The sequence below is a fragment of the Dermochelys coriacea genome, chromosome 1 (genome assembly GCF_009764565.3).
Source record: "Dermochelys coriacea isolate rDerCor1 chromosome 1, rDerCor1.pri.v4, whole genome shotgun sequence".
In the NCBI taxonomy this organism is placed as follows: Eukaryota; Metazoa; Chordata; order Testudines; family Dermochelyidae; genus Dermochelys; species Dermochelys coriacea.
Window position 1 is genome coordinate 203,269,008 of NC_050068.2, and position 27,989 is coordinate 203,296,996.

General features: G+C 52.0%; 1 protein-coding gene across 2 annotated transcripts in view; it reads right to left on the minus strand.

Moving 5' to 3' along the window:
• LOC119843404 (limbic system associated membrane protein) overlaps positions 1-27,989 on the minus strand; it is a 1,338,056-nt gene that overhangs the window by 1,017,298 nt on the left and 292,769 nt on the right. The gene's annotated exons all lie outside the window — the stretch shown is intronic.

Sequence of the window (27,989 nt, forward strand, 5' to 3'; positions counted from 1 at the left end):
ACTGCAACTTGAGACCATTAGTCCTCGTTCTGTCATCCGCTACCACTGAGAACAGTCTAGATCCATCCTCTTTGGAACCCCCTTTCAGGTAGTTGAAAGCAGCTTCAAATCCCCCCTCATTCTTCTCTTCTGCAGACTAAACAATCCCAGTTTCCTCAGCCTCTCCTCATAAGTCATGCTCCAGCCCCCTAATCATTTTTGTTGCCCTCCACTGGGCTCTTTCCAATTTTTGCACATCCTTCTTTTAGTGTGGGGCCCAAAACGGGACACTGTACTCCAGATGAGGACTCACCAATGTCGAATAGAGAGGACCTTGGAAGCCTTGGAGACTAGAGTCCTCTCTTTATCCACAAAGGAAGCACAAGACAAGACAAGACAAGCACAACAAGCCTCCTTCTCTCCCCCTCCTCAATGGGAGCTAAGGGTGGGGGGGGGAACAGTTCTCAGGGGCCATTCAGTCTTTGGCTTCTCTGTTGAGATTCCCAAAAAAAGGGTGGGGGCAGTTGATGCCAGTTATGAGAGAGTTGTTGTGATATAGAAATGTGCATACTGGGAAATGGCCTAAGACATTCAAACTCATCACACACAGGCCATGATGGGGAAACAAATCAAATAACAGATGGTCACTACTAAGCTAGGCTGTAGCCAAGCTAAATGACCCAGAGGTGAAAGGCTCTGGCACAAATCTCCTGAGCTGACCAACCAAGGCGAATTCTGAACCCAACTACCCATTCCTCCTCTGTAGCATGAAGAAGATTCAGGCCAACATTTTCCTTCCATTCACTGCTATCTTTGTAACCTTCTCATTTTAATCTGTTGCATCTCAGGCTTTTTATGCACCAGCTCCTTTCTAAGTAGAGAAAGAGTGAACAGGGGAGAGAAAGGTTTGCTATGCTAGAGATCCACACTTCCTTGACTTTACAACTGCTTATTATCAGTGACTGCCATCCCTTGTCCACAGGGATTAAAGAATCTTACTCTTTCATGCTCCCTTTAAGAAAAGGAACTCTCATTGCCAAGAAGTAGTGAGCTGGGGAACTCAAGGATATTTCTGGCAGCTATCATTATTATAAGCACATAGATCATCTTTCACCCGAGGATTTCAAAGCACTTTACCCAAGGAGGATAAAGCTCATTGTGTCTGTTTTACAGAGAAGGAAATTGTAGCATAGAGAGGGTAAAGTAACTTGCCCAAAGTCTGTTGCAGAACTGAGACTAAAACTAAAGCCCTCCAATTCCTAGTCTAGCGTCCTCTCAATAATTTCTATTTAACTATTTCTATAAGGCTTCCCATTTATGTTGCACTTTACAAATATAGATTGAGAAACATTCCCTGCCCTGCAGCGCTCAGCATCTAAGCCAGAGGACAGCAAAAAGACAGAGATGACTGGGACAGGGAAGGGAGGGTGACAAGAGGTTATCATGAACAAGGTGCTGTTTAAATAATAGGTTTTAAGGTGGTTTTTGGAAGAGGGAGCACTTGGTGGGTGAGGCCTAGAGAATAGTGTTCCAGGTGCAGGGCCACATGAGAGAAGGTGTGTGCCTGAGAGTAAGGGAAGGAGACAAAGGGCTTAGCAAGGTTACAGGCCTGGAGAAGGATGACGATGAGGGTGCTAGGGGAAAGATATATAGGAAAGAGATTATGCAGGTCCTTAAAGATGAGGTTTAACAGCCTGAATCTGACACAATAGAGGCAGAAAGACAATGAAGGGCTTCGAGAAGAGAGGGGTCAGAGCAGGATAAGAGCCAAAAACTACTGTGTGAGGAGAAGCATCTTGTTCATCAACCTGTATTAGACAAGGTTTTAAACAGCACAAACCCCACCACCTGCTCTATGCTTATCCTGGGGCTGGAGGCCTTAGACCTCTGCTTTGGAAGCATTTATCTATTCTTGAACAGCAGCCACAATCAGGGCACTGGTGCACTGGGGACACAGGGAATATAGTTCAAACTGCATTTTAAATGGAAGTACCACAGAGACAAGACACTCTGGCCTCCTCCTTCTGCCCTGGCCCCTAGTCCAAATATTGCAGGCATTTAACTGTTTGGTGCTGAGATGTTAGACCTCTCAATACTACCAATCAGCACAGCTACACCTGTAAAGATTTGTGCCAATACAGACAGATGACAATACTAACAGGAGAGGGGACTGGGATTTCAGCTCATGACTGCCTGTTCCAGAAACATACAATAAAATAAAGGAGCAATTCCACCCAGCAGAGCCCAGCAATATTATACACGAGATGCTCCCATCACGCTCCAGCAGAGGGCAGTGGCAAGGGCACAACCTGGCCCCAGACGCATTACATACTCCTGAGGGCATTCTGTGCCAAAACATTAAAAATTCTGCAAAATTCTTCAAATTTTATTTGTCAATAAATAAATGCAGAGGCTCCAGCATGGCAGTGGGGAGCACAGACTACTCGCTGAACAAAGGTGGGAGATCACCCTGCAGCCGACCCACCCCGGGGACACGGACTCAGTGGTGAGGCTGCACCTGATCCTCACACAGCAGAAGACCTGGGCCTGCCCCAGAAACACCCTGGGGTCATGCCCCTCTGTGCCATGTGCACCAGGTGTGGGGCAGGCAGGTTCAACAAGGCAGGATCCAAGTGTGGAGGGGCTCTGTGTGGGGAGAGCCAGGTGTGGGTGAGAGGATTCTGTGTGGGACAATCTGGCTGCAGGAAGCTCAGTGTGGGGGTCTAGGTGTGGGGAGATCTGGATTCACACAGGCTCATGGGGGTGGGGGTTGGGTTCCAGGTGCAGGGGCAATGGGAGTCTAGATGGGCTTCCAGGTAAAGGTTGTTGGGGCTCAGCGGAGGGGTATGTGTGGGGGTCTCAGAGGGGGGTCTGGGTGCTGGAGGAGTGGGGGTTGGTGGAGTGGTAGTCTGAGTGCAGCTAATTGAGTGTCAGTGGCATGGGGGTCTGGATGTGGGGGCTCAGGGTGGGGGTTTGAGTGCAAGGAGTTCAGTGGGGGCGGTCTGGGTTCAGAGGTGGGGATCCGGAGGCAGGGGCTCTGGGTGCAGGTGGCTCCAGATGCAGGGGTTGAGGTTCAATGGTGTGGAGTTTGGGTATGGAGGGCTCGGTGGTTCTGGGCGCATGGGGTGAGACTTGGTGTGGTGTTTAGGTATGGGAAGTCTGGATGCACCGGGGTTGGGTGGATGGGGAAGCAGCTTCCTTTATAGTGATCTCTCCCCCCACAGCTGAGGAGCAATGGGGGAAAGAAGCAGGGGAGGATGCTGAGCTTCCTGTAGCGGGCGAGGTTTCTGGGGGTGGGTCTTACACAGCCCCAGCCACTCCTTGCAAGGGAAGAGAAAGGCCTGTACTCTCCTGCCTCCAGCCGGGACTAGCAGTTGATCCCAGCTCATGGTAGGAGCCACTGGCTGGAGTGTCCCCAGCCTTATGGTGATTTACCTCTCCGCCGGCTGCTCTAGGTCCCTGAAACAATGTACCTATGCTGCTGGGGAGGGTGTGTGACTGCTCTTGCAGCTTCCCTTTGCTTCCCTGCAGAAAAATGTTTCTCTGTGGGGAAGCAAAGAAATCTGTGAGGGACATGAATTCTGCATTCATGCAGTGGCACAGAATTCCCCCAGGAGTAATTACACAAAAGAGTGGTCTATATTCTCTGTCCTCATTACATCCATGCAAAGCCTGTTGAGTTCAGTGGAACAACATGGGATAAGTGGGCAGAATCTGCCCCCTAATGTCTATGTTAGTAGTTAACAAGACAAAGACAAATTATGGCACTACAAGTCCCAGTGATTTAACCACAAGGCCTCCATGGCTTCCAAGTTACTTCACTGGGAGCTGTTGCCATGTTACCTTTGCTAACGCAAATGGCTTCCTGATCTCATCTCCAGTCCTTTTGCTTGGGTGGAAAGTAGGGAGAGGCCAAGAACCAGCACAGTAAGTACATTTTAGAACTGTCATTACCCAGCCCCACCTATGCACTCATCTGTAGGGCTCCTTCTGGCTGTGGTACCTTAGAGGTTTGCCGATTTAGAAGCAAGGATCTGCATGCACGTCTACATTGAATCAGCAAGGGGACCCCCTATGCACCCAAGGTGACCCCATCAACAGCATACAGTAATCCTGGCTCTGGCATTCAGGCCTTCCGATGGCATTAGCTCCCAGCAGGTGTAATGCCTCTCAGCTCTCACACTAAAGGTCCTGTCAGCTGCCCCACATGCTTCAGATGTGCCTTGTGAAATGCTAATCTCCTTCAGCTGTGCCCACTCAGGCGCTCTTCAGAGTTCCCAGCTCCCCATCTTCTGTGCACACACCCTTTAGTATCTCAGCATTTATGCAAATGGATTTTCATCATGCGCTTTCTTCCTCTTCTGCTTTAGAATCCTGCTTTTTTCTTTTTAAGGGTCCTTTGTGCTGAACAGTCACTCAAGGGAACAGATGAAAGTGGAGAGAGGAAAGACAGAAAGGAGGCCAGCAGAGAGAGAGAGAGAAGTGAGGTGTGTGGGTGAAAGAGAGACACTGACACAGAGGGAAAAAAGGGAGTGAAGGAGAAGAGGGGAGACACAGGGAAAGGACAAGAAAGAGACAAAAAGAGGCCAGGAGATGGGGGTGATACAGAGAAAGTGAGTGAGAGCAAAGAGATGGACCTTGATGGAGAAAGAGTGGAAGATCAAAAATTGTGTTTCTGCTTGTAGTTTTATCTGATCCAAAAATGTTCCCACATAAAAATGACAACTTAGAGAAAGAACAGTTCAGCCACAAAGAAAGGATCTCTACAGGAACAGCTACCTTAGAAAAAGGGTAGCTGTGTAAATGATCAATTTAAACAGGTCTCAGAACTCTCATCCCAATTCAAACTACCCACTGTGACAGGGCAAGGCCAGATGGCTATAGAAAAGTAGTCTTATTGGGACCCGGGAAGTGGGCGGGCGAAGCCTGTCCACTACTAAAGGATCCCCCCCAGCCTAAAAAGGGGATCCACAGGACCTAGATGCCTAAAAAATTCTGGGGGACAATTAATAAAATAACAGGATAGGAGTGCAGTCAAAGGGTCAAACGAAGGGAACCGAACGGGACACTGAGCAGAGAACCCCGGACAGCGTCCACTGCTCCTCAAAGGCAGTCAAGGGAGTCAGAGGACGCCGCCCAGAGGAACTCTGCCCGGATACGTGAACGGACCGAGGATCGGAAATAGGCCCCACAGTCACAGGAGACTCCATCGGCCAACCTCCTCACTCTGGTTTTGTAGATGGCCATTTTAGCTAGGGCCAGGAGGAGGTTGACCAGGAGATCCCGGGACTTTGTGGGGCCACGGATAGGGAGTGCATAAATGAGAAGGTGAGGGGAGAAGTGCAACCAAAAACGTAATAAGATATTGGTGAGGAGCCGGAATAGGGGCTGCAGCCTGGCACACTCCAGGTAGACATGTGCCAGGGTTCCCTCACTGCCGCAAAAGGGGCAGGTGTCTGGGATTGTGAGTGAACCGCGCCAAGTACACGCCCGTGCTCACGGCTCCGTGAAGGAGCCGCCAACTGACATCCCCGGCGGGCTTTGGGACTAAGATGGAATATAGGCTGGCCCACCGGGGCTCTTCACCCTCTAAAGGTGGCAGGAGGTCCCGCCATTTTGTATCGGGGCGGGACACGAGGGTGCGGGCGTGAAGGGTGTGGAACACGAGCGTGTAGAGATGTTTTCTTGGCGCGGTTTGAAACAGACCGGCTGCATCTCGTGCAGCCGGCTTCTAGTGAAGGGGTGAGGGATCGGTTGGGTCCACGGGGGAGGGGTCCAATTAAAAGGTCCGGCGGGCCTGGGGTAGTGGGTGGGCGGGGCGTGCCCTCGTGCAGGACCCGGTCGAGATAAACCCGAGCAGCGGGCGGCAAAGCGGCCTTCACCTCCTGAAGTATGCATCCGGGGAGTACAAGGTCTGGAAAGCCCCATGCGCTGAGCGAAGGTTAGGGGATCCAGCCAGTCTCCCCGGTCATAGTCCAGGAGGTCTCCGACTCTTGTGACCTCTGCCAGGACCAAACTCTGGCGCACCGAGCGGGACTCCGCCACCTGCAAACGGAGCTGGGGGTTGTGTAGCAGGGGCTCCGCGAGGAGATCTGCCCCCTCGGTGGCCGCCACGGACCTGCTCGTTGTAAAGGGTTTCCAGGTCCGGAGGAGGTCCTGGTAGAAGACCGGCAGCCCGGAGAGGTCTCGCGGAAGACCTCTCGGATGGAGATAAAGGAGCTGCCGGTCGTATCGGAGCCCTCGGAAGCGGCGCAGGAAGGCGTGCGCCAGTATGCTCCACGCCGGACTACCTGCACCATAAAGGAGCCTCTGCAGGGTCTGGAGGCGGAAGACATGGACCTGAGTAAGCAGACATTTGAGGCCCTGCCCTCCCTCCTCCACAGGTAGATGGAGAACCCCTGCAGGGACCCAGTGCAGTCCTGACCAAAAGAACTCCAGAATCGATGTCCGCAGGTTGGTCAGGAAAGCCGGGGCCTGGGACCAGGGTGTTGAGCCGGTACCAAGCATGGACAGGACTAGTTGATTAAGCACTAACTGCTCTCCCTCGAAGGGAGAGGCACCGGAGTAGTCCTGTCCATTTCCGGAGCCGCTCTATCACCCCGCCCTCTAAATTCTGCCAGTTCTCCCGGCGGAGAGGGATGCGGTGGCAGAAAGGTAAACGCCCAGATAGAGCAGCGGACCCGTGCTCCACCGGATGGCTTGAAGCGCGGGTGGGCGGGGGCTCGCCTGCCGCCAGTCCCCTACCACCAAGCCAGAGCTCTTGACCCAGTTGACCCGCGCGGAGGAGGCTGCTGAATAGATGGCCTGGCAAGCCTCCACTCGCACCAAGTCGCCCGGGTCCTGGACCATGAGGAGCACGTCATCAGCGTATGCCGACAGGACCAGCCGCAGCTCCGGCTCCCTCAGCACCAACCCTGTCAACCTCCTTCGGAGGAGACAGAGGAAGGGCTCGATCGCCAGAGCGTAGAGCTGGCCTGAGAGGGGGCACCCCTGCCGTACTCCTCGCCCGAAGTTGACCGGTTCGGTCAGGGTCCAGTTGAGTCTTACCAGACACTCTGCGGAGCGTACAGCACCCGGAGAAAGTTCACAAATCTGGGTCCGAAGCCAAATGCCTGCAGAGTGCTCAGGAGATACCCGTGATCCATCCTGTCGAACGCCTTCTCTTGATCTAAGGACAGGAGGGCGAACGACAGACCATCCCTACACCCAAGTTCCAATAGGTCCCGGACCAGATATAGGTTGTCGAAGATAGCTGCGGCCCGGGACGGTGTAGGTCTGGTCTGGGTGGACCACGTCCGCCAGCACGGACCCTAGCCTCAGGGAGATGGCTTTTGCCACGATTTGTAGTCCGTGCTGAGGAGCGAGACGGGACGCCAATTTCGTAAATCGCGGAGGTCCCCCTTCTTCGGCAATAAGGCCAGCACGGCTCGCCTGCACGAAAGAGGGAGGACCCCGCTCTGCAAAGACTCGGCCCAGACGGTGACTAGGTCTGGGCCCAGGACATCCCAGAACACGCGGTAGAACTCCACGGTCAGCCCGTCCATGCCCGGAGATTTATTGGTGGGCATGCGACGGAGGGCTTCTGAGAACTCGGCCAGAGTGAGAGGCAGCTCTAGCCGGTCTCGGTCGCCCACGCTGACCGTCGGAAGCTCCTCCCACAGCACTCTGCAAGCGTTAGATCGGTCGGATCCGGGAGAAAAGGCTTGCGTAGAAGGCTCTCGCCCTCTCGACACATCTCCACCGGATCCGTAATGGGGTGCCATCTCTGCCAGTAGGCAGATGATATGTTTCTTAGCCCCCCTCTTTTTCTCCAGGGCGTAGAAGAAGCGGGAGCCGCGATCCACCTCCCGAAGGAGACGGATGCGGATCGAACAAAGGCACCCCGGGCCAGATGGTCCTCGAGGCTCCGGAGCTCCTCCCGCTTCTCCCGGCACGCTCCGCAGAGGGGTGGATCCTCGGGGCTGGCGGCCAGACGACCTCTCCAGCTCTAAGACCTCCCAGTTCCAACTGCTCTATCGCCTGCATCCCTCCGTCAGGCTGGCGCCCCGGGTGTAGTCCCGGCAGAAGAGCTTGGTGCGGCACCTTCCCTAGGTCCCACCACGCCGCGCCGAGGGAAAGGCACGCCGCTGCCCTCAGCCAGGCCAGCCAGAACTCCCGGAAGGACGCCACGAAGCCCGCATCCTCCAGCAAGCTGTTGTTAAAATGCCAATAGGCCGGCCCCGGCCTCTCCGCGCAGAGGGAGGCTGTCACGGTGGCTATGTGATGGTCAGAAAATGGGCCGGCCGGATGCTGGAGGAGTGGGCTCGTGTAAGATGAAAGCGTGATAAATAAATGCGGTCCAACCGGGAGTGGCGCGACCGATGGGCCTCCACCCGGACAAAGGTGAACGTGGAAGTGTCATCCGGGTGGTGGTCGCGCCAGACGTCCACCAGGGAGTGGTGTTCTGACTATCTCCTGGAGGACGGCGACGGCGGCCGGGCTCTTGCTCGGTCCCGAGCGGTCCCGTTCCTCAAGGGTGATGTTAAAGTCCCCTCCCAGGACCAGGCACTCCTGAGGATCCAAGGTGCCGAGGAAGGCGGATGCCTGCTGATAGAATTGCAGCCGCTCCGGGCTCGCTGCTGGGGCATAGATGTTGACGAGGTTGACTACCAGCCCCTCCATGCGGAACCAAAGGTGCAACAGGCGGCCCAGCACAGCCTCGGCGACCCCCAGCACCTCGGGCCGTAGGTTGGGGGAGAACAGGGTTGCCACTCCAGCCGTACGAATTGTGAGGTGGCTAAAGTAGACCCTGTCCCCCCAACTGCCGCCAGCTGTCTTCGGCAGTCGGATCCGTATGGGTCTCCTGCAGGAAAACCACAGAGTACCTCCCCTCCCGAAGGAAGGAGAGCACCTGGGACCTGCGGAGACCCATCCTACAGCCGCGGGTGTTCAATGTTGCAATGGTAAAGGGTGCCATGAGGAGGACTGGGGGGGATCCTCGCTGGCAGGGATGCTTGTGGCTCCCGGCAGGCCGCGCAGCAGTCCGTGACCCACCCCGTAGAAGTCACGGAAGAGGCGGACCCACTTGTAGGCCACGACGCCCTGCCTCCCGGTCCTTTTCCCCTCCCCCATGAGAGCCCTTGCGGCCCGGAGGATTTGATTTAAAGTCCCCCCATCGCTGGAGGGCAAGCTGGACTTTGTTGCGGGAGCCAACGGACGTCTTCTAGGAACTCCCGCAACTCCTCTCGCAGCGCATGGGGGGCTGGGGTTATGGTCTGGTTGCTTCCCGATGGGGCCCTTGGTACAGCCCCCTGGCCCAGCGTGACAGGCAGACAGGGTGCGGACCCCCGACGGGGCTCTTGATGGGTTGACCTGAATGCTGGGGCGATAGGGGGCGGCGGAGGGAGGATAGCAGCCCCTGGTGGGTCGGGACGGGCAAACACAAAGGCCATTCCCTGGGAGTCATCTGTTGGAAAGGGGAAGGAGACTGTCCCAGGGGTGGCAATAATATCTCGGGAGGTGTGCGGGAGAAGGGCAGGGGCAGGGGTAGAGGTGAGAGTCTGGGTCGAGAGAGGGCTCTCACCGATGCCGGGCGCAAGCTGTCTGGTGAATTTGGCAGCCACGGCATCAGGAGGTGGACTTTCTTCTGTAGGGTCCTCTCCCGGAAAGGAGGTCGAATGCTCCTCACCAGCGAGGGATGCCCCTGGTGACTCAGGTTCCAGGCCGCGTGGCACTGGCCGTCGCCTCAACTGGCTCGGTGGCTCTCAGCAAGGGTGCCCTTCTGCAGCCGGGTTGATGGAGGAGTCCAGGGGCTCCTCGGAGGTGGGAGCAGAAGCAACGGTTAGGGGGAGGGAGTATGGGGAAAGGGGGGCTGGAAAGGAAGTCGCCCAGATCGAGGCCCGCTGGCATAGGATCGTCCTCCCCCTGGGTGACCGGGGTCAGACCCAGGGCCTCGATCTCCTCATATATAGAGGGGAAATTATTTTCCGCTACCCCGGATTCTCCCCGCCGGCACCTGACGCGACTGGTTACTTTGGGGCACACTGGGGTTTCAGATGGTGCCTCGGGAGTCTTGGAGGGGAGGGACTCCCGTGGAGGGGAGATACCGCCTTCCAGTGCTGCCACGTCTTCCCCAGCCGGCTCTGGTGGGTGGAACACACCCGTGGGTAGAGCGGAAGGCTCGGCATCGGTGCCCCCCTTCCTGGTCTTCCGGGGGGCCTCCGCATCAGATGGGAGGAGCGGAGCTCGAGCCTTCCGCTTGCCCCACTTCCCCTGGACTAGGGCCCAGCCCTCCATGGCATCATCCGGGGGCTGGCTAGCAGGGGTTGTGTCAGGGGGCAGAAGGCGATGGCTCAGGGACTCGAGGGGGTAACGGTGGGGCAGCACAAGGGAGGGAAGATTCCCCTTGGGGCGGGCCCTCTCCCATGCCTGGCGCTGTCCCTGCCACACCCTCCTCCACAGGCCCCGCCAGATTGCAAGCAGCGGGGGCGGGGTTCTCCCGCTCGTCTGGGCATAGTGGGGGAGGTGCCCTTGGGCCCTGAGCAGGGAGCAGATGGTGGACTGGGAAGGAGGAGGGGCGGTTTCAGGTGCCGGGCAGCCAGGGGCGTCGGCGATGACGGGGCCGGTGCCCTGCCGGGGCTCGGGGATCCTGGATGCCCCTTCTTCCCGGGCCAGGGGGCAGTCCCTCCGGACGTGCCCCATCGAGCCGGCAGAGGTAGCACCGGGCCTCCCCCGTGGAATAATGCACCCTGTAATGCGTCCCCTGGTAGGGGACTAGGAAGGACCCCTCCAGTGCCTCTCCGTCGCGCGCCGCCGGCAGCAGCTGAAGCTGCACTTGCCGGCGGAAGGAGAGGACGTGACGGAGGGCGGGGTCTTTGCAGCCCAACGGGAGAGGGCTGATGACAGAGATGGGCTTCCCCAAGGTAGAAAGGGCGGGTAACAGGGCGGCATTGGGGAGAAAGGGAGGGACGGAGGTCAGGACCAGGCGGACGCCCAGGTCCTCTAGCGGCTCTAAGGGGACGAACACGCCCCCGACCGCCAGGCCTTCTCCACCGCCTCCTGGGCGGCGGCCTCCGATGCTAAGAAGAAGACGACCTTGCCATACATTTTTGGAGGCCGCCACAATGGCCGTGGGCCCCACCACCCTCGCCAACGCCCGCACATAGGTTTCCACGTGGGGTGAGGCGGGCACCAGGAGGCAACGGACGCCGTGCTTCCTTGTCATGGTGGGAAAGGGGCCCCGGCCGCTATAGATGGTAGCGGAGGCGGTGGGCTGGAGAAATGATGTAGCGGCAGGCAGGGGGGCTGCCGCCACCTGGGCGTATGCTCTAGGGGCCGGGGGAGGGACACCTGCAGAGCTGGTGGAGGGAACAGCGGGGAGGGGTGCCACAGCTGGAGATGGGGCCGGGGCATTGGGGGGCAGCCCCTGCCATGGAGGGCCTGATCTTTTTTTGCGGGGCCCTTCCCCTTCTTCTTCCCCTGGCCCTTTCCGCCAGCTGGGGGGACTCCCCCCCGAATCTGAGGGGGTGAGAGACGTGGCAGCAGTGGAAGTCACCCTGGTGCCTGTCGCTGCTGGTGCCCCAGCGGGGGCGATGGCAGATGGTTTGGAGGTAGAAGCTTGGGGGGGTGACAGAGGGGCAGGCGGGGGGGGGAGCTCGGGCTGCTGGAGGGGTCTCACCCGTCTCATCCCCCGCCATCATGAGCAAGGAGGAAAGGGGGGACATCAAAAGGAGGAGGGGAGAGGGGAAGCAGGTCGACCACTCCTCCCCGCTAGGCTGCAGGCAGGGGAGGAGGGCGCCAAAAGGGGTGGGCTGGACGGGGGGCAATCAGGGGTTAGGGGTCAGTCACCGACACAAGGTGGAAATTCCGGCTCCTCTTGGTGCACTATGGGGGCAGGGATTCAACAACATTGAAGGTGCAGTGAAGAGGGTTGCAACTGAAATGGGGAGTTGCACAAGCGCATGGGAGGGGGCATGGGCACATGGAGCGAGGGGCTAAGCCGTCTGGGGGTAGAACAGGGAAACCAAGGGGCTAGCTTCAGAGGCTGGGGCGGGGCAAACAAACAAAGGCTGCAGAAGGAAATGGGCGGGGCAGGCAAACAAACTGAAGCTAGTAAGGGGGGCTGGAGCAAAAGAGGAGGCAAGCAAGTGGCAAATGGGGCAGGTAGTAAAGGGCAAAGCTGGGGGGTTAGGCAGTCCGGGGGGGGCACATGTGCCCATGTGCACTTGCACAAGTCTTTTTTTAGCTGGCTGCTGCTTCTGGCCCAAAGGGTGGAAATAGGGCGTGGCAAGCCAAGCAAGCAGCTGAGTCCAGAGGCAGGAGCTGAGGCAGATGGTATACAGCCAGTGGGGGTGGTGGAGGGGGCAGTGGTGGTGGTAGTAGTGGTGGGGGTTGGGGGGACACACAGATGGATCGGGGGGCAGCTCCACGCCACACCCCCTGTGTCCCTACAGACACAGTCAAAACCCCCACCACAAGAGCACAGTTTGAAAATTACTCAGTCTTAGGGCCCCCTCCACGGTGGTCTGCAAAGTCTCTAGGTGCTGCCCCACTGGCAGATGATCCTCTTCTTCTCCTCCTCGGGCTTCAGCAGCTCCAGGCAGCGGCCTCTGCACGAGCAGCAGCAGCTCCAGGAACTCCAGGTGGTAGTCCAGGCAGGCAGAATGGACCCCTCTCAGGTGGTGGTGGTATCCACAACAGCAGTGGCTGGGGTCCCTCACTCCTCCTCTCTGGGGAGTGGGCTAGCAGCCCCCCCCAGGGCTGCAGTTGCAGCAGTAGCAGCACCCGAGAGTGGGGGGTCCAGCAACCAGATAGCAGAGAACGGGGGGGTGGTGTCTGGCCCAGCCAGGGGAGCAGCTGGAGCAGCAGGAAGAGCTTAGGGCCTAGCAGCAGCACGAGTAGCAGCTTCCCACCTCCTTCCAAGCTAGAAGGCTATGGGAGAGCAATGGGGGAGAGAGAGAGATTCGCTCCAGGCTAAACAAATCCCTGGTACCAGGGTAAGTGAAATGGCAGCTACTCCCGGTCAATTAAGACACCTGGGGCCAATTAAGAACTTTCCAGAAGGCAGGGAGAAGGGTAGGTTGATTGGGACACCTGAAGTCAATCAGCGGCTGGCTGAAACTAGTTAAAAGCCTCCCAGTCAGTCAAGTGGGTGTGCATGTCAGGAGCTGTGGTAGGAAGTTGTGCTGTTGGAGAGACTGAGTAGTACACACCATATCAACCACAAGGAAGGAGGCCCTGAGGTAAGGGTGCAGTGGAGCTTGAGGAAGTGAGGGCTGCTGTGGAGGAAGTAGCCCAGGAAATTGTACATGTCAGGTTTCTAAAAGGTCAGCTACCATAGCTGATACTGTTAGATCCCTGGGCTGGAGCCCGGAGTAGAGGGTGAGTCCGGGCTCCCCCCCGCCACCATTGCCCCTCATTAATCACTGAGACTGGGAGACAACAGAGACTGTGCAAGGAAGGATAACTTCTCCTCACCTCCCTTGCTGGCTTATGATGAAAATGGCTCAGTAGACTGTGACCCTTGTCTCTAGAGAAAGACGGGTTACGTGCAGAGTCATGGTGAGCCTCTGAGGCTAGCGAAATCTGCCAGAAAATGCAGGACCCACGGAGGCAAGGACAGAGCTTTGTCACAACTGGTGTCAGGAGTGGGACTTCGTTCACCATGTGGCAGAAGAAAGAGGTTTAAAAAAAAAAAGTGCACTGGGGTTTTGGATTTTTTTGTTTTTGTTTGTTTGCTTTATACCACAATGGAGGAGGTGGTAAGAGCTCTGGTACAAGCCACGGCAGCCCAGCAGGAGGCCACCCGGGTTCAGGCAATGGCACAACAGGAGTCTGTGTGGCTACAGCAGGAAACCAATCAATTATTGATGAGCCAGGCGACCCAAGATTGTGCCCTCTTGAGAGAGGTGGTGGACCAGCTGAAGATCCTCACCACCCAGGCCCAGGGGTCCGACGGAACACGAACCCTGATGGCCACTGGTTGTCTGCCAAAGATGATGTCAGGAGATGACGTAGTGGCATATCTCCTCTCATTTGAGAGGACTGCTCAGCGTGAGTAATGGCCCCAGGAGCAGTGGGCCAGCATTCTCGCCCCCTTTTTGTATGGAGAGGCCCAGAAGGCCTACTTTGACTTGCCTGCCACAGATGCCACTGACTATACCAGTCTGAAGGCAGAGATCCTAGCACGATCAGGGGTAACGGCAGCGGTAAGGGCCCAGAGGTTCCATAAGTAGAAATACCAGGAGAACAAACCCCTGAGGTCCCAGCTATTCGACCTCATACACCTCACACAGAAGTGGTTACAGCCTGGTGCAGGCCGGAGGAGATTTTGGAGACCCTGGTCATAGACCATTACACGCGGAGACTGCCGTCAGATCTCCGCAAATGGGTAGGCCAGAACGATCCATCCACATACAACGAGATGATCACACTGGTAGAAAGACAGATGACAGGCAGGGAACTGACCTGACTACACAAGGAAGGCCCCTTTTGAAGCAAGCACCCAACCCCAACCCTGGAAGGTTGGGCAGCCAAACCCCCAGGGAGTCCTAGGTGGAAGAAGGGGGGGCCAAAAACCAGCAGGGACCCCAGAAGGAAGGGATTGGCCTAAGTGGGGGGAACCCCGGGACTAAACCCCCTAACCCCCGGGATAGGGAAGTGATTAAAAGCAATTATAGATGTTATGCATGTGGGGAGTGGGGACCATAGCAGCACAGTGTCCCAGCACCGAGGAGCCTACGCAATGTAACTTGGGGGATTGGGAGGTCCCATACTCCCTTATCCACCTCGTGGGGGTCGCATTAGCCCCACATAATTACACCAGGCCAGTGAGGATAAGGGAGCAGAGACTACAGTGCTTGTGGACTCTGGGAGTGCTATCACCCTCATGTCCAGTAAGCTGATAAAATGTAGTCAGCTGCTATGAACCAAACGCATAGCAGTGACGTGCGTGCATGGGACCATGAGCCATTACCCCACCATCCCAATGGAGACAGAGGTTCAGGGAAACCCCATTGAGGTGACCGTGGGCATAGTTCCTAAACTCCCATATCCTGTAGTCATTGGGAGGGACTATCCAGGGTTTGACAATTTACTCCCTCCGGAGAGGCTGGAGGGAGGTGGGGACCCTGAGGACAGCAACTCGTCACCAGGGGAATGTCAACCCCTGATGTTTGCTGAGATTTCTCAGGATCTGTTCTCAGCCCCCCGAAAGACCCAGAAGACAAAAAAAGAGAGGAAGGCCGTGAAGGCCTTGGGAACCCAGATCCTGACCCACGGCCAGAAGACCTCCCTTGTAGGCAGATGAACACGGGCAACCAACAGAGAAACTTCCACCACAGAAGGTGAGCCGGAAGCTGCCCCCAGCCATGACGGTGGCGAGCCGTTGAAAGAAGCAGAAGCCGGCCCCTGGGAGCTTGGGCAGGTTAGTCCTGGGAGAGAGACTTTTGGGCGGGACCAGGTGGAGGACCCCAGATATGATAACGCCAGGAAAGAGGTGGCAGAGATTGATAGGATACCCGTGAATGGAAAGGTCTGGGGTCCTGGACCTTACTTTATAGTGAAGAAAGATCTCCTGTATCACGTGTTGCAAATACAGGACCAAGAGATACAACAACTTCTGGTGCCATGAAAACCTCAAAAAGCCATATTGAGTCTTGTCCACAGTCACCTGTTTGGAGGACATCTATGAGTAGAGAAAACCCAGGCACGGATCCTGTGGAGGTTCTTCTGGCCAGGAGTACATGAAGATGTCTGGTGATACTGCACCTCTTGTCCGGAGTGTCAGTTACATAGCCCTCGCCCGCACTTGCGGGCTCCTTTGATACCTCTTCCAATAATAGAGGTTCCTTTTGAATAGATAGTCATGGATCTGGTAGGGCCCCTAGAGAAGACAGCTCGGGGCCACCAACATGTGCTTGTTGTACTGGACTATGCAACCTGGTACCCGAAAGCTGTTCCCCTACGCAACACAGCTTCCAAGACAATAGCTAAGGAGCTAGTACAGATCTTTGCCTGGGTTGGGCTACCCAAGGAGATATTGACCGATCAAGGGACACCTTTCATGTCCAAGTTGATGAAAGATCCCTGTTCATTGCTCCATGTACAAGCCCTACGGACCTCTGTATACCACCCACAAACAGATGGCCTTGTGGAAAGATTCAATAGGACCCTCAAGGCCATGATCAGGAAAGTGGTGAGCCGGGATGGGAAAGATTGGGATACCCTATTGCCTTACCTCATGTTCGCCATCCGGGAGGTTCCGCAAGCCTCCACGGGTTTCTCTCCATTCGAACTACTATATGGGTGCCACCCTCGGGGCATATTGGATATAGCCAGAGAAGCCTGGGAAGAGGAGCCAAATCCCAGAAGGAACTTTGCTTAGTTGAGCATTTACTGCAGTTGAGAGATCGGATAGCCCGAATTACGCCCATTGTATGGGAACACTTGGAGAGAGCACAGGAGACCCAACAAACCCATTATAACCACCAAGCGAAGCTTTGATGGTTCCAACCAGGGGATTGGGTGATGGTAATGGTGCCCACAGCAGAAAGTAAACAAAATAATCGAAGCCGTGGGAGAGGTGAAGTATAAGGTGTGGCAGCCAGGCCGCCGGAAATCGGAGCAAATTTACCACATCAATCTTCTAAAACCTTGGCACGATCAAGAGGCATGCTTAGTCACGCAGGAAACCCTTCCCCAGGAGGATAACTTACAAGCCCAAATAAGGATATCATCCGACTTGATGCCGATTCAAAAGATTGAGGCAGCAGACATGATTAATCGCAACAGAGATGTGTTCTCTACAAAACCAGGGAAGACGACTGAGACCTATCACCATATCTGCATGATCCCCGGAGCCAAGGTAACATTGCTTCTCTTTTGGCTGCTGGGATTCGGTAGGGTCTCAATCAAGGCCGAAGTAAAGGAAATTTCGGAATTAGGGGTTATTGAAGAATCTTACAGTCAGTGGTCCAGTCCCATTGTTCTAGTGCTTAAACCTGATGGTACCATGAGATTCTGTAATGCCTTTCGCCAACTGAATGAACTATCCCAGTTTGATGCATACCCCATACCACACATCGACGAACTGGTTGACTGACTGGGTAGTGTCCAGTTCTTGACTACACTGGATCTGACAAAAGGGTACTGGCAGATTCCTCTGACCAAAGAAGCTAAAGAAAAGACAGCATTCTCCACCCCAGATGGGCTATTCCAGTACACCATCCTCCCTTTTGGGCTACATGGGGCCCCAGCCACATTCCAGCGCCTCATGGATAAGCTGCTGCGCTCCCATACTAGTTATGCAGCTGCATACCTAGATGATGTCATCATCCATACGCCAGACTGGGGAACCCATTTGGAGAAAGTTGAGGCAGTACTGCGCAGCTTAAGGCGGGCTGGCCTCACTGCTAATCCCGCTAAATGCGCCACAGGGCTAGCAGAGGCTAGGTACCTGGGATATATTGTGGGAAGGGGCATAGTGAAGCTCCAAACGAATAAGCCAGAGGCAATTGAAAACTGGCCCCAGCCGACCCGAAAGAAGCAGGTCCGTGTGTTCCTTGGTATGGTAGGCTACTACTGACGGTTTATTCCCCACTTCACCACTAAGGCAAGTCCCCTAACAGACCTGGTGAAGGCCTGAGGTCCCGACATGGTAAAGTGGACCAACACAGCAGAGGGGGCATTTACAGACCTTCGGACGGCCCTCTGTAATGACCCCGTACTCATAGCCCCAGACTTTAACAGGGAATCTATTTTACAAACAGACGCTTCCGAGGTGGGGTTGGGAGCAGTTCTGTCGCAAATGGTGGGAGAAGAGGAACACCCAATCCTCTACCTAAGCAGAAAGTTTCTCCCAAGAGAACAGAAATACGCAGTAGTGAGAGAGAATGCCTTGCTGTCAAATGGGCTATGGAGACACTGCGTTATTACCTCTTAGGCCGGGGATTTACTTTTGTGATGGACCATACACCCCTCCGGTGGATGCAGCGGAATAAGGAAAAGAATGCAAGGGTCACCATCCCTCCAACCATTCCAGTTCCACATACGGCACAGGGCTGGATGCCACCATGGCAATGCTGATGGTCTGTCACGAGCATACTGCCTGGTGTCCCAAGTTGCCCAACTCTATGGTGCTGAGCACGGGGGGGGGGGGGGGGGAGGAAATATGTGACGGGGCAAGGCCAGATGGCTATGCAAAAGTAGTGGGAGATAGATATATTAGCTCCAGGCTAAACAAATCCCTGGTACCAGGATAAGTGAAATGGCAACTGCTCCAGCTCAATTAAGACACCTGGGGCCAATTAAGAACTTTCCAGAAGGCAGAGAGAAGGCTAGGTTGATTGGGACACCTGAAGCCAATCAGGGCCTGGCTGAAACTAGTTAAAAGTCTCCTAGTCAGTCAGGTGGGGGTGCAGGTCAGGAGCTGTGGGAGGAAGTTGTGCTGTTGGAGAGGCTGAGTAGTACACACCCATATCAGGCACAAGGAAGGAGGCCCTGAGGTAAGGGTGAAGTGGAGCTTGAGGTAGTGAGGGCTGCGGTGGGGGAAGTAGCCCAGGGAATTGTACATGTCAGGTTTCTAAAAGGTCGGCTACCATAGCTGATACTATTAGGGTCCCTGGGCTGGAGCCCGGAGTAGAGGGTGGGCCTGGGCTCCCCGCTCCCCCACCTTTGTCCCCTGATTAATCACTGAGACTGGGAGACAACAGAGACTGTGCAAGGAAGGATAACTTCTCCTCACCTCCCTTGCTGGCTTATGATGAAAATGGCTCAGTAGCCCTTGTGACCCTTGTCTCTAGAGAGAAGGGTTATGTGCAGGGTCATGGTGAGCCTCTGAGGCTAGCAAAATCCACCAGGAAATGTGGGACCCACAGAGGCAAGGACAGAGCTTTTTCACACCACCTAAGTGTTTAATAATCCTCTTAACCAGGTCCTGTTTCATTTGATGGCTTATTCTTGAATTTTCTAGATGAGAAGAACTTGCCATAATCTGGGAGATGAGAGTCAACCAGCCCCGAATGGACAGGGACTATAGTAAGGCCAAGATATAATTTCCACCACAGTGTACAAATCATGCTACTCAGAGCTTGCTCTATCAGCTGGGTTTGTTGTCACTGGATTGGGAGGGGTTCCTTGGTAGGAGCTTGAACAATGCCACCCTTTGCTTTGCTGGTTATGTGTCCTTGCTAGCAACTGGCCTTCATGAAACAATGTCGGCCGTGTGCGTGAAATGAAATATGACTGTATTTTGTATAATATCTCTCAAGGAAACTGGATCACAATTGCACTGCAGCGTTATGTCATAAACAACAGCAGAGGGAGAAAAACATTAAGAGGCAAAAAGGTGCAAGAAAAGATTTGCTGTCAGATGAAGAAAGGATGATGTTGTAGTTAAGACACTGGGCTAAGACTTAGGAAATTGGGGCTCAGTTCTTAGCTCTGCCATGGACTTCCAGGGTGATCTTGGGCAAGTCATTTGATCTCTCTGTACCTGAGTTCCCCATGTGTGAAATGTGGTTTGTGAGGCTTCTTTATCTAGTGTGAGAATAAATAAACTTGTGAAGTGCTCAAGTACTCTGATGATGAGAGCCAAATAAGAACCTACTAAGCAGATGAGAAACGTCAAAGCCAGTGAGGGGCTAGAAGGTATTCTGAATATCAGGAACCACACCTTAAAACATGCCACTGTGGGACCCAAGGCATGGAAAAGTGTGTAAAATAACCAAATCTAGAAGACATGCATGTTTTGTTGCATGTCATGCCACAAACAGATGCTATAATCGTTTTAACTTCAAAACCTGCTTTTTAAGAAAGTGCAACAAAAAGAGACATTTAACTCATTTTGCAATTTATTAAAGACAGGAAGGAATTGGGGGTTCCCAACCCCATGCTGCTAGAGGATGGAGATGGTCCCTGAACCAGCTTCTTGGGGGCTGTGAAAGAGATGGGGATTTGGGGAAGGACAAGTGTTCAGATTGCCTCCAGTTCAAGTAGCACAGCCCCCTTCCCCTGCCTCTCCAAAACCCAATACAAGTAATTGAGACCTCCAATATAAGTAAATCCTCTCCCACCTCCTGTACAGCTCATGCAGGCCCTCCCTTTCCACAGGTTCTGTTGCTGCTTGCAGGATGAATCCTAGTCCCAGAAGACCCTTAGTTGAATGTCTCCACTGGCAGCTCTGGCTCCGTATGCCTCTCTTCAAGAGGCAGAGCTGTACAGCAGGAACTTGGCGGTGTTTGTATGGGGTGGGATGAAGGAGTGGGCAAGCAGGCTGCATGAACCTTTTTCACAAGAAGGGAAGGGGAGCAGAAAGAGGCTAGAAGCTCAGAGATGGCTTCTCCTATTCACGTCCCCCCTGCCCCCCTTTTGTGAATACGGTGAGTACATGCTGTCTCCATCCCCCTCCCCTATCCAAAATCTCATGTTGGTTCCCAGGCACTACTTCCTTTCCTTAATAGGCCAACCCTCAGAGCAAAGCTGTGCCAGGAGACCCTCCTCCCCTCACCCTGACCAATCAGCCACTCCCTGAGAATGTGGCGCAGCAGCCGCAAAGCCACCTTCCTGTTCCTCAAATCCCACGGTGGAAGACTGCCCAAGTTCACTACAGATCTCCTTGCTACAACTGCCCCCCCCCCAATGCATCACTTACTGCTACTGGAGCAGTCTATGAATCTGGCTGGGGGAACATCCACCGTGGGTTTTTAAAACCAGGCAGGACAGAGAAGGGACCCAGAGTAGAGATGACTAAGAATGTGCAGGATGCTCACGTGACCTGCTACCAATAATTCAGACCATGAAAGCACCTTCCTCCCCTGGGGCTGCAGAAGCACCTACAGGCATGGCAGCGAGATTCCAGAGGAAGCATAGCCTGTCAGCATCATCCTGTTAGAGGGACTTGTGTTCATTCACTGTCTCAGCTTAAGTGGCCTTTGTGGGGAAGCAGGATTCGCTGTGTGAATTTCAATGGGATCTTTAAATCTGCCAGAGAGGGGTTTTTCCCCCACCTCTCTTCTCCAAGTAAGTTTACCTTAGCCAGGTAGCTTGGATTGACAGCACTAAGTGCATTAAGACAGACATGTCTAGCTTGCAGGGCTGTGTTACCACAGCAACAAGATCAAGCCCTGTTCAAAGAATGAAGGGTAAGGGAAAAAATGGAAGAGGGTTCTGGGTGGCCTTAAAAACTGTGAGACTTCTGTTTTTCTAATACCCTGTGGCACAGATGAGCAGGGAGCAGAGGACAGGATGGGTCTAAGAGGAGCAAGGAGTGCCGCATGGCACTGAAGGGGGAGGGATAGCAGGGCACTGGAACTTGCAGCTCTAAAACACACCTCATATGAGTGAGAAAGGCAGAGGACCAAAGACAGGAAATTGTATTGGCTCTGTGGGTTCACCAAGCTTTCACTTGCTCATAGCTGAGTAAAGGATTGTATTTGCACAAGTGCCACAGTAATGAATGCATTGAGACCTTTATTCATTCGACTGGTATCTAAGCTTTGCTATAAGAGGTTTTCCCCACAAATGTCCTGCTTTTAAAGACACTTCTTCACCAAATAAAAGTGAAAAACAAGAGGCCAATTATTCTCCATATGTGAAAATGCACAAGTCAAGGGGTGCGGCCCATATGCATCTTGCAATGACCATTGGGCCCAACGTGCTTAGAGTGAGATGTGCAACCAAGATCATGACAGTGGCCCAGTGGCATAACTGCTCACTTCAATAGCTCCTGTGATCTCAACACTAAAACGTTCTCTCAGACTATAGGGCTCCTCAATAAGAGTGGAGCATAAACTGACTCTCTCCGTCATGTTTGCAATGTTGCTGTAGCCCTGTTAGTCCCAGGTAATATCTTTGATTGGTGAGGTTCTCTTTGATTGGACCAACTTCTATTGATGGAAGAGACAACCTGTCAAGCTACACAAAGTTCTCCTTCAGGACCTGAAGGAGAGCTCTGTGTGGCTCGAAAGCTTGTCTCTATCACCACCAGAAGAAGAGGCAATAAAATATATTACCTCACCCACCTTGACTCTCGCTATCATAGCATTATTCACATTGAGTTTCCAAATGTCCCATAAATTACAATGGGATTAAACCTAATCCCCCAGATCTGAACACCCCCCAAACTTTGAGGACATTCAGATTTGGGGTAAGAGTATCTGGGCTGGGGGGGTGCTATGGCTGGGCTCTGGGGGGAAAGGGGTGAGTGTCTGGCCCCCCAGCTGGCTCTGGGGAGGGGAGGGGACAGAGAGGCAGGAACTGGATTGTCATAGGGGTTTCTTTAAACTCTCTACTCATAGGGGAATTTGTGTGTCTGTATTATTACAGATATAACTTGCTGACAGGTATATTGAAAGAAATAACCAAAATAATTGAAACTGGTGTGATTATATCGTGCTATTTTGACAAAATGTGCTGAACTTTAAAATACTGTACACAGAAATTTTTTTGATGCAGAATTCCCCCAGGAGTAACAGAGAATCAGACTAGATGATCACAATGATCCCTTCTGGACTTGAAATCTATGAATCTATAAGTTACTATTTCTCTTGCTTAGGGCATATTAAATCATGATCAAATGGCTGAAGTGACCCAGGCATGTCAGAACAAGCGGGTCTCCCCAAACAGTTTGTGCCCTCCAAAGCCACTCATGGATCATTTCTAGCAGCATTCCTTCTCTCTCTATGGAGTGGTTTTGGGATCCCACATTTCAACCAGTACAAGCAACATCTTCTCTCCATCTGTATTTGGCTATGCTTATACCTCTGCCTCACACTGCCAGGCAATCAGGCTACATTAGTATCGGCTCTTTCCAGATCTCCTCCCTAACACCAGGCAGACCCAACAGTGGGTCTGGCTTAAAATGGCACATTACAGTAATGAGGGGGAGAGAACATCTCAATGTACATCTCTTCCTATTAGTAACCCACCACGATGCACAGCTATATATTCACTGCTGCCCCCAGCCATTTGCAGGACATAGGTGCTCCAAGAAGGGGAGATCAGCCTGTCACTAGAAGAAAGCAGAGGGCATCACACATTGAGGGGTGGGGGAGAAGAGGGAAAAATAAGAGTGGCCTGACTCCATATGATAAATGGAATGCAATTGTTCTCCAAATGCCAGGAGATTAAACAAATTTCCTTGCTTCTTCCCCTCCCCTGCTGCCTGAAAGCAGAAAGAGGTGGTTAACCTAGGAAATTCCCTTGAATAAGCCCTGACAGCCCTCCTCAGTGAGAGCATTTCCCTAAACACTGTTTGTAAAATGGTAATTATCAAGCACACAATGACAGCTGGCACTTAGCACAAAGAGAGTGAGCCAGCAGACAAGAAGAAAGCATTCCTGCTGTAATTGAACAAAGAGGAAAGAAATATAAAAAAACGTAATCAGAAAAATATAAAGATTGCCGGCTGCACTGATGGGTCATATCAGCTTCAGGGTTTGTTTTGGAGCAATTGAGCTTGATCCTGGAATCAGACTGAGGGGACTGACATCCTCCCAATCATTCTGCATCTCAAAGAGAAGCGCAGACAGCCCAGCCTAAGGAATTGAGGCAGCTGGTAACAAGCACATGGATGCTGAGGCTGGTACTGATTTACAAAGGGTCCAAAGCAGTTGCTCTTAAATTTTGGGCCTGCATACATGGTGTGTTAGAGTACATCAGTGAAGTATAAATTCTAGTGCACACTGGCATGATGCTCTCTAGCTGGATGTGTGGACCTGGATGTGTGCCAATAGTTCCCTAGTGCATGTAGACATAGTCCAATTTCAAATAATACTACATCAACATGCACTGGTATGAAGCTTTCCTACTGCCTCTTTCTTCCTCCCCCTACCCTCAACTCCCCTCTGTTTCCTCCCAGGTCCTTCTCCTGCCTCCCACTGTGTACAAGGAGAGCATCCTCTGCCTCTGGAATTCCAGCACTGGTTGGGTTACAAGACCAAACAGCCCCTTCTCTTGGGGTGTCTAGAATTAGATGGGAAAACATCCACTAGAAAATGTCCATTAGGGAACAATCATGCTGGCCAGGGAACTAGAGATGATATAATAGGTCTTTAGTTTTTAGATTTGCAGTTAGAAAAAAAGGAGTGGGATGTGGGTTCTATTCTAAGTTTTGTCAAGATTCCTGGGCCACAATTCCCCATCTGCAAACTGATATTTCCTTTGCCTCTTTGGATTGCTAGCTCTTGGGGGCTGGGGCTGTGTTTGTGTAGTGCGCAGTGCAATGGTGCCCTGATCTCAGTCAGTTCCTTTATGCATGGCTGTAGCACAAATAATATCTATGATTCGAAACTCACATTGTAAACATATTAGAGATACACAGTGGGGAAAAAACACCTCATTTTAATTACATGAGCTCTAGCCTCCCACTTAGTCTTCATGCTGTTTACATCCTCTCCCTGGGTGAAGGAAGTTGCTATCTCTCCTTGTTGCCTAGAGTTCCCAGTGCTCTGATCTCTCTGGGTTGCTCTGAAGGCTGGTTCTGCCTTGTGTTTTCCCTGCCTTGCCTCAAGTTTGTGTACACTTCAATTTACACCATGGGAACACCCAACAAACATACTAAGGAGCTTTGGCAAACTCAAACAAGGAGTGCTGGAGATGTGGGGGTGGGGATGTCTGACAAGCGCATACAATGGAGCACTGGCAAATATAAGGGAGCATTGTTGCTCTAACTTAGGGCTTGTCTACACTACCCGCCAGATCGGCGGGCAGCGATTGGTCCAGCGGGGGTCGATTTATCGCGTCTAGTATAGACGCGATAATCGACCACTGAGTGCTCTCCCGTCAACTTTGGTACTCCACCAGAATGAGGAGCACAAGCAGAGTCTATGGGAGAGTGTCAGCTGTTGACTTACTGCAGTGAAGACACCGCAGGAAGTAGATCTAAATACGTCGACTTCAGCGACACTATTCACGTAGTTGAAGTTGTGTATCTTAGATCGACCCCACACGGTAGCGTAGACAAGCCCATAAACTGAGCAAGCCCAGGAATGGGTCAGTACCCGTGTGGTTTAAAGTCACCTTTGCCTCATCCTCTTCAGTTGCACTGTGCACTTCTCAGCCAAGGATCTGGATCATGCCATCTCCTTGTGCAGATCTAGCCACCAGCGCAAGCAAAACATAGCTGAAACACAACTCTTAAGTCTCTCCCTCCCCACAAGTCCAACAGCACCACCATCCTACTTGTCACTCAGGCCAGGAACCTGGGTGTCATTTTCGAGGCAGCCCTCACTCTAGGTTCTTGCACCCAGGCTGTGTGTAATTTTGCCAATTCTTTCTGTACAACATCTCTAAAATACAGCCTTTCCCATCCATCCACACAGATAAAATTCCCATCCACGCTCTCATCATTTCTCATCTTGATTATTGCAACATCCTTCTCTCTGGCCTTGACAAATGCAATCGTGCCCTGTTCACATCCATTCAGAGTGCTGCTGTGAAGATCATTTTCCTAGCCTGTCACTTTGACCACGTCACCCTTCTCTTTGCATCCCACCACTGGCTCCTCCGTCTCTATCACATCGAACATAAGCTGCACGTATTCGCTTTCAAGGCACCTTCACAGGCAAGGCCCACACTACCTATCATACGTCATTTGCTATTGAGCTGTCCATGCTCATCTCCACTTGGCCTGTGATGCCAGCCGCCACTGCCCGCTACTTACATTTTCAAACTAGCCCCTTTGTGCTTTCTCCCATTCAGCCCCTTACACCTGGAAGAGGCTCCCTGTAAAACATCCACAAAGCTACTACATTAGCCATCTCAAAACTCTCCTTTGTTTTGATGCCTACAAAAAACAAACAAAAAACTTAACAACAACAGTTAGGCTCTGGTGTCCTGAGACCCCTGCCTATCATGCTGACTGGTATTGTCACATGGTCTCCTTGTACTCCCCCGTCTGTCTCTATCTCTTGGCTGTGTCTTATCTTATACATAGATTGTAAGTTCCTTGGGGAAGGGAGCATCTTTTTTTGTTCTCCGTTTGTACACAGCCTAGCGCTATGGGGTCCTGGTCTATGACTGAGGCCCCAGGAGCTAAGGTAACACAAACAACAACATATTTATTTGTATGACAGTAGTGATTAGAGTGGTGGGAGGGAGGCCAAGGTAAAAATAGTGCAAGCATGTTCTCATGTAGAGCATGCTGTGCTCACAATGCAGCCTGACATTTCCTCACCATTCTCAGGCAGCAATGCTCTTGAGAACAATTCAGTTGTCCTAATGGCCAAGTACATCTTTACTCACTTAGGGCAAAATCCTGAGAGTTGTTTAGCTCTTGCTAAGTACCCCCAACACTCACTGACTTCATTGGGCATTGCAAGTGTTCAGCACCTCACAAGAGCTGACTTTTATGCTTGTTAAAAGGCGAGTTCTCTTCTGCGCCAGGTCTGTATGATGATAATTTTCTCAGCCCACATGTACATTTAAGACAACATATATTTTCTCTGCCACAGACAGATATACCTTGGAACAGTAATTTATTATGCTAGTATCTCCAAATCTGGTGGGGTTTTTTTTTGAGAAATATAGGTAGAGTTGTATTAACAGTGTATAGTTTTTATGACGGTGACTGATCATTTGTTTGACAAGGTCTCTAATGTATCAGTCTAGCTATTCTGTACTTCGTAGGTGATTTATCCTCAAACTGTCTTAAGAAAGTTTAGATATTACCTTCTCTGAGTAATGGATGTGTTTTCTTTAAAATACAGTTAAACTGTTAGTTTAATGAGTGAGAATTTGGGGACAGAATTTATACTTCGAAGTTACTGATTTGAAAATCATCAATATATTTCTAAATAGATAAGCACAAATAAATTACAAAGTGATTTTTTTCCATAACCCGATGTAAAAATATATGCATGTTTCCAGGTACAAAGTAATTACTTCAAGCAGTAACAGTGTATTTATAGTAAGATGCATTAAAGAAGTCCCATTGAGAATGAAACAGCTAATGCTGCAATTTAATTATAAACCCCTATATATGCCAGCGCATTTTCACTATTACTTCTGTTATTCTTGATCTGTAGTATGTTGCCTAATACAATTTGCTGTGCATTTTTCATATAAATGACTTTCATGGGTTCTGTTCATCTGCTATAGACAGTAAAGCACAGAGCTGCAAAAGATAATACATATGTGAATTTAAGGATGCAGAAAGAAGCATGAGAGTTGTATTGCATTATTTGAGAACTAGCATGTGGTCTTATAATTACAGGATTTGTTGTAATGCATATATGCAAAAAAGACTAGAGTTAAGACTGTCAGGATTTCATTAAGGTGGAACCATCATTTGCTAGATGGGGTTGAATACTCCTAAACATGCATCTCCACAACCATTTTTACATAAAATAACCAAAGACCCCTTTTGTGTTTGTTTTCCATGCAACTCCATAGACTGTTACATTTGACATTTCCTGACCTCCAAGTGCTTAATCTTAACACTCTCTTAATGTACTTTACAGTTTTTTAGACTAAGTCCAGAAGGGATCATTCTGATCATCTCTCATCTGACCTCCTGCATGACCCGGGCCTTAGATTTCACCCAGTGATTCTGGAATCTAGCCCAATGAGTTGTGGCTGAGCGACAGCACATCTTTTAGAAACATCCACTGTTGATTTAATGTTTCAGAGTAGCAGCTGTGTTGGTCTGTATCCGCAAAAAGAACAGGAATACTTGTGGCACCTTAGAGACTAACACATTTATTCAAGCGTAAGCTTTCGTGGGCTACAGCCCACTTCATCGAATGCATAGAATGGAACTTTTAGTTAGATAGATAGATAGATAGATAGATAGATAGATATCTTACTATATGTATCAGTCTAACTATTCTGTACTTTATATGTGATTTATCCTCAAACTGTCTTAATAAAGTTTAGATATTACCTTCTCTGAGTAATGGATGCGTTTTCCACTCCCACACCCACAAGTTGAAAGTTACCATACAAACTGTGAGAGACTAATTAGTTAAGATGAGCTATTATCAGCAGGAGAGAAAAAACTTTAGTGATAATCAAGATGGCCTATTTAGACAGTT